The sequence below is a fragment of the Pyrus communis genome, chromosome 7 (assembly GCF_041283825.1).
Source record: "Pyrus communis isolate YQ-2024b chromosome 7, ASM4128382v1, whole genome shotgun sequence".
Taxonomy (NCBI): Eukaryota; Viridiplantae; Streptophyta; class Magnoliopsida; order Rosales; family Rosaceae; genus Pyrus; species Pyrus communis.
The window spans coordinates 15,054,963-15,061,950 of NC_142571.1; the positions used below are offsets into that span (position 1 = coordinate 15,054,963).

At 40.3% G+C, this 6,988-nt stretch overlaps 1 pseudogene; it reads left to right on the forward strand.

The window, feature by feature from the left end:
- Positions 1-467: 467 nt before the first annotated feature.
- LOC148695761 (uncharacterized) lies at positions 468-6,409 on the forward strand (annotated as a pseudogene).
- The last annotated feature ends 579 nt before the right edge of the window (positions 6,410-6,988 follow it).

Here is a 6,988-nt window from a genome sequence, read left to right on the forward strand (position 1 = left end):
CGGTTAATCTGGGGCGTTGAGAATTCATGGTTTATTGAAAAGCAATTAGAAATCGTTTTGTGTGCAAGTATGGCATGTGTGGAGATGAACCCCTTAGCTAGCCTTCATTCCATTCATTAAATCCAAATTCGTTTAAAAATCTGTTCGTTTTACAAAGTTTTAAGTTTTGTTTTCAAATTCGTCAAAACCTCAATCCCCCTTTACTTTAGTGTCCAATTTAGTTAGAAAGTGTCTTAGTTTGTGTTTCTAAGTGTTTTGAATCAATTTATTACCCAATTTCGTCCAAAGTAGTCAAAGTGCTCAAAACTGCCCAGATTGTGTTTTTAAGGCAGTTTTGAGTGTTTTGGTGCTGTTTTGAGTCTTTTGGTTTGTCTTAGTGTTTTCAACTTTAGTTTTGCATTCTTTGGGTCTAGTTTGGTGTTTTATATTGTGTTTTTACGTTTTTGAGTCAAATCCATGTGATTAACAATCCCTCCTAATCCCCGGTCCAGAACGATCCCTACTTACATTCTTCACTACAATTGATAAAAAGAGGGTTTAATTTGTGTGCGTATAATTCTCACATCAAATTTTGGCGCCGTTGCCGGGGATTAGCAACTTTGCTAATCCCTTGGATTGTTTTATTTTCGTTTGTTTTATTTTATTCCAGATTCTTAATCTTGTTTTGTTTCTTGTTTTAGGTACTAGTTTATGACTCGGAGTTCTCATCCGATTCGTGAACATATCTTGGACTTTGACGACGATTTCGAGCGAGAGTTGAGACGAAAGAGAAAGAACCCAGAACCTAGCGAATCAAGTGAAAGTTCCGAGTCCGTTTCTGAATTTGAAGAAGAGGAACGGACGGCAAGAGTGGGTGACGTAGACATGGCAGCGGACAACCGAACAATCAAGGAGCTTTCCGCTTCGGGATTGGCCAATGCCGCACCCTTGTGCATCCAATACCCAAGGGCGGCTCAAGACAAGACCGACGAATTTGAATTGAAGTCAAGCTTGTTGCACCACATTCCAAAATTCCATGGACTATCCATGGAGGATCCCAACAAGCATTTGAAGGAGTTCGAGATAGTGTGTTCAAGCATGACTCCAGGTAACGTTGATGGTAGCATTTTGAAGATGAAGGCTTTCCCGTTCTCACTTGTGGAGAAGGCCAAAGATTGGTTATACGAGTTAGCACCCGGAACGGTCACCTCTTGGGAGAGCATGAAGAGGGCGTTTCTTGAAAAGTTCTTTCCTACTTCAAGAGTCATTCTCTTGAGAAAGAAGATTAGCAGAATTCAACAAAGTCAAGGGGAGTCTTTTCCAACATACTATGAGCGTTTTAAAACCTTTGTTGCATCATGTCCTCAACATCAAATGAAGGAGGAGCTTCTAATTCAATACTTCTATGAAGGTCTTCTTCCCATTGAAAGGCAAATGCTTGATGCTTCGGCGGGAGGCGCGTTGGTGGATAAAACCCCTATGGCAGCTGATGCGTGATTTATACGCACACAAATTAAACCCTCTTTTTGTCAATTGTAGTATAAGTATAAGTAGGGATCGTTCTTAACCGGGGATTAGGAGTGATAGGAGCATATTTATGCTACTTAGTTATGTTGTTTCCTTGCATTTAGTGAGTTAATTATTATTTATTTCAGTCTTTTAAGTTATTTTCGTGTGTTTTTAGGTCCTAATGGCAAAAGGAGCAAGAAAGAGCATTTTGAGGCTATTTAGAGCATTTTTGGGCATGGATTGGATAGCTTAACCATGGAGCAAAGAGGATGGACGAAATTGAAGTCAAGAAGGGCTAGGAAAGGCTACAAATCTGGTGGAGGAAGCCCAAATGCAAAGAGGATAAGGAAGAAGCAAGAAACAAGCAACCTTATCCAACCTTATCCAACCTTATCTTATCCTATCCTAGAAACCTTATCCTATCCTATCTCTAACATTATCCTATTCTATCCTATCCAAATCAGGTTAGGACTTAAACCTAGCTTATTAGAGGGAGTTAATTACACAATTAAACACCTAATTCAGTTTCTAGGAACCTTATCCACTCAATTGCCGCAAGGACTCAATTCCTTGTAGGTTTAGGAATTGCAAATCCTTCTCCTACACAAATATCATGTATCCTTGGCCCTTTAGGTTTAGGAATCTGCCCTAAACCATCCCTTCTAGAAACCTTATCTCAGCCCTATACACATGCCGCACCAAAACCTTCTAGAATTCCTAAATCCTAGCCGAACTCCCTAATCCAATTCCCATTTGATTTCTGCCCTGAATTAACCCTTTTTCAATGGGATTGTGCAATCCTTTTCCTTCACTAAGAGTGCCTAATTAAGCCTATATAAACAGCCCTATGCCGCATCATTCAATCATCCACTCACACATTCATTCATTCATACTTTCATCCATCAAACACCACAATCCATTCTACAACACCCTAGTGCCGCAAGCAAGGAAGCAAGGAAAGGAGGAATTGTGCAACCTGCCATCCAAGGGAGTGCCGTGCATGCCATTGGAGTGTGGAGCGTTTTTCTTGGTTCTTTCTATCCTTAGACTTAGTTCAATGTTTAAATTTAATTATCTTTGTTTTGCGAACATGAGGAACTAACTTCTCTTTAGTTAGAGGAGAATTTGAAGCCATGATTATATGTTTTATATGAATTAATTACGTTCGGTTATTATTACTTAAGGCATGAATGTGATTTGCTTATCTAAGTTATTAAAACTGGCTTATGTATGTGGGTTGGGGGTTAACACTTAATTTGCATGCATAAACTTGATGCTAGAGTCTAGGAGGGTTTCACGTAATTGTTATTCACTTATACTCACAAGTAGTGGAGGTTGCTAGTCACAATCGCGTTAAGTAAATCCTTGGTACAAATCTCATGCGTTTCATAGTGATGAGTGCCTTGTCAACGCTTATAGTTTTCACAAAGCTTAATGACTTTTGATATGTATCTTTGTTATGCATCTCATATAAAGAACTTGAAAAAGATAATTTGGTTGTAATGCGTTTTCATTCAATTCAATGAAATAAGGAAAACTTGAGAGTTAGTTGTGCGATGCAACTAATTTGGGGCGTTGTCATTCATAGTCTAAAGGAGTAATAACTGGACATTGGTTTGTATGCATATATCATGTGTGGAGAAGGACCCTCTAACTAGCCTTTTACCCATTTGTTTTACCTAAATTCGTTTTTCAAAAGTGTTTTCTAATAAGTTTTTATTTTGAGTCTAGAATTCGTCAAAAACAATCCCCATGTTATTTAGTCTTCATATTTGAGTCAAAACTTGGTTTCCTTGAGTCTTTTGAGTCTAGTCAAGTCCTATTTTCGTCCAAAACCTTTATTGAGTCTAAAAGTGAGTCTTTTTGAGTCTTGGTTGCTGTTTTAAGTGTCTAAAGTTAGTTTTGAGTCCATAGAGTCTAATTTAGTGTTTTTGAGTCTTATTTACATAGATTAGCATCCCTAGTTAATCCCCGGTCTAGAACGATCCCTACTTACATATCTACTACAATTGTCACAAATAGGGTTTAATTTGTGTGTCAAGTTAATTTTCACATCAAATTTTGGCGCCGTTGCCGGGGATTAGCAAACTTGCTAATCCCTTGTGTTTGTGTCGTGTCTTTTTAGTGTCTTTTTGTTGTCTTTGTGTTGTTTTTAGTGTGCCATGCCTATAGATTGCTGATTTGGTTGTGTTCTTTATTTTCAGGTACTAGTTTATGACTCGTCGTTCTCAACCTATTCGTGCAAACATATTGGATTTTGACGACGATTTTGAACGAACTTTGAGAAGAAAGAGGAAGCAACCGGAACCTTATCCACCTAGTTCAAGTTCAGATTCCGAATCTGAATTTGAAGAAGAAGAAAGCATGGCGGCGGACAATAGAACAATCAAAGAACTTTCGGCCTCGGGACTAGACAATGCCGTACCTTTGTGCATTCAATATCCTATGGCTGCCCAAGGCAAGACCGATGAGTTCGAATTGAAGTCTAGCTTGTTGCATCACATTCCCAAATACCATGGGTTGTCCATGGAAGATCCAAACAAGCATCTTAAGGAGTTTGAAGTGGTATGTTCGAGTATGACACCCATCAATGTTGATGGGAACATTTTGAAGATGAAGGCTTTTCCATTCTCTCTTCTAGAAAAGGCTAAAGATTGGCTATACGAATTGGCACCCGGAACCGTCACTTCTTGGGAAAGCATGAAGCGGGCATTCTTAGAGAAATTCTTCCCAACTTCAAGAGTGATTCTTTTGAGGAAGAAAATAAGTGGCATTCAACAAAACCAAGGAGAGTCTTTTCCGGCATATTATGAACGTTTCAAGACTCTAGTTGCATCATGCCCTCAACATCAAATGAAGGAAGAACTTTTAATTCAATATTTCTACGAGGGGCTTCTTCCAATAGAGAGACAAATGCTAGATGCCTCGGCGGGAGGTGCTTTGGTTGACAAAACGCCCGTGGCTGCCAAAGTTTTAATTGCAAATAGAGCGTTAAATGCACAACAATATGAAGGTGTTGGTCAAAGAGACACCCCACGGCAGCAAGTGAATGAGGTAAGTTCCCAATCCGACATTCAATCTCAATTAGCTAATCTTACTTCTATTGTGTCTCAGATGGCCGAAGGAATGAGGATTCAAGGTCCAAGTGTATGCGGTGTATGTTTTATCCAAGGACATCCTTCGGACAAGTGCCCTCAATTGATTGAGAATGGGGGATGGGAGAATGCAAATGCCATTGGATTTCCAAGCCAAAATCAACCAAGGAATGATCCATATTCCAACACATACAATCCGGGGTGGAGAGACCATCCAAACTTCAAGTGGAGGGAGCCTCAACAAACTCAACAACAAGGAGGCTTTAGGCAACAACCCCTGGGGTTTTACACTAAAACCTACGGCAATGATCCAATACCACCCCAATCCGCCCAAAATAATCAAGGTACGTCTTTAGATAATGCTACACTTCTTAAGTTACTTACCAATTTGTCTCAGGGGCAAGAAAATCAAACCAAAGCAATGCTAAACCAAGACAAAAGGGTGGACCACTTAGAGAAACAAATTGGACAGATTGCGGAGTTTGTAGGACAATTCCGAGACCAAGGCAAGCTCCCTAGCTCAACCATTGTCAATCCAAAGGGAGGGTTCGAATCTGCCAAGGCAATCACGTTGAGAAGTGGTAAGGAAGTTGGAACCACCCCAAATCCATCCAAAACGAGTCAAGAAGAGGACATGTTGCTGCAAGAAGAGAATGAACAAGGCACAAAGGCCACGGCAAGGGAGGAACCAACCTTGCCGCATCCATCTACCACCCTAAAATCGTCCAACACCCCTAAGGTAAATCCAAATTCGACTTTGTCAAGTTCTATTCCACTAAATGTGCCCTTCCCTAGCAGATTTAGGCAATCAAAGAAAGAAGAGAATGAGAAGGACATTCTGGAAACCTTTAGGAAAGTTCAAGTCAATATTCCGCTCCTTGATGCAATTAAGCAAGTTCCTAAGTATGCGAAATTTTTGAAAGAGCTTTGCACCACAAGGAAGAGGATTTCAAACAAAGAGGTGGTCCAGGTAAGTGAGAATGTTTCGGCAGTGTTACAAAGAAAACTACCACCTAAATGCAAAGATCCAGGTAGTTTTACAATTCCTTGTGTTATTGGAAATACTAAATTTGAACATGCTATGCTAGATTTAGGAGCTTCAATTAATGTCATGCCTTACTCAATTTATGCATCTATGAACTTGGGAGAACTTAAAAACGATGGTGTGATTATTCAATTGGCCGATCGTTCTAATGCCTATCAAATTGGTGCAGGTTAACAATTTGATCTTTCCGGCGGACTTTTACGTGCTTGACATGGAGGATTCACCCCATTCTACACCATTGCCGATCCTCCTTGGAAGACCTTTCATGAAAACAGCCCGCACTAAGATCGACGTGTTCAAAGGAACTTTAACGATGGAATTTGATGGGGAAGTTATTGATTTCAATCTTTCTGAAACTATTAAATATCCTAATGACGATCATTCTTGTTTCTCTATTGATATACTTGAGTCATTGGCGCAGGATTTTCTTGATTCATTGGACAAAGACCCACTTGAAACCACAATTGCCGAAGGAATAAGTAGAGCATCAAATCTGGCCGTGCATGATGATGGCATTGCCGAAATGGTGGCTTCACTTGAATCATCGCCACAATATCAAGGTAAGCCCCCAAACCCAATTTCAATTCCCGTTTCTACTAACAAGTTATTACCTTCAGTGATTCAGGCACCCGTTCTTGAACTTAAACCATTACCAAGTCACTTGAAGTATGTCTATTTGGGAGACAAAGAAACATTGCCCGTCATTGTTTCTTCATCACTCACGGCAATGGAGGAGGAGAAATTGGTTCGCGTGTTGAAAGAACACAAAACAGCCATATGATGGACCTTGGCCGATATTAAGGGAATTAGCCCTACAACATGCATGCATCGCATACTTCTAGAGGAGGGGGCTAAACCAACTCGAGAGGCTCAACGTCGGCTCAACCCTCCAATGATGGAAGTTGTGAAGAAGGAGGTTATCAAATTACTTGATTGCGGAGTGATTTATCCTATCTCGGATAGCCGTTGGGTCTCACCAATTCAAGTAGTGCCAAAGAAATCCGGAGTGACGGTGGTGAAGAATGCTGAGAATGAGCTTGTGCCAACACGCATCCAAACGGGTTGGAGAGTTTGCATCGATTATAGGAAGCTCAACGCCACCACAAGGAAGGACCACTTCCCTTTGCCGTTCATTGATCAAATGCTTGAAAGGTTAGCCGGTCACTCTTTTTATTGTTTTCTTGATGGATATTCGGGATATAATCAAATTGTCATAGCTCCGGATGACCAAGAAAAGACCACTTTCACGTGTCCTTTTGGTACTTTTGCTTATCGTCGCATGCCATTCGGTTTATGCAATGCACCGGCCACCTTTCAAAGATGCATGGTAAGTATATTTTCAGATTTTGTGGAGAAAATA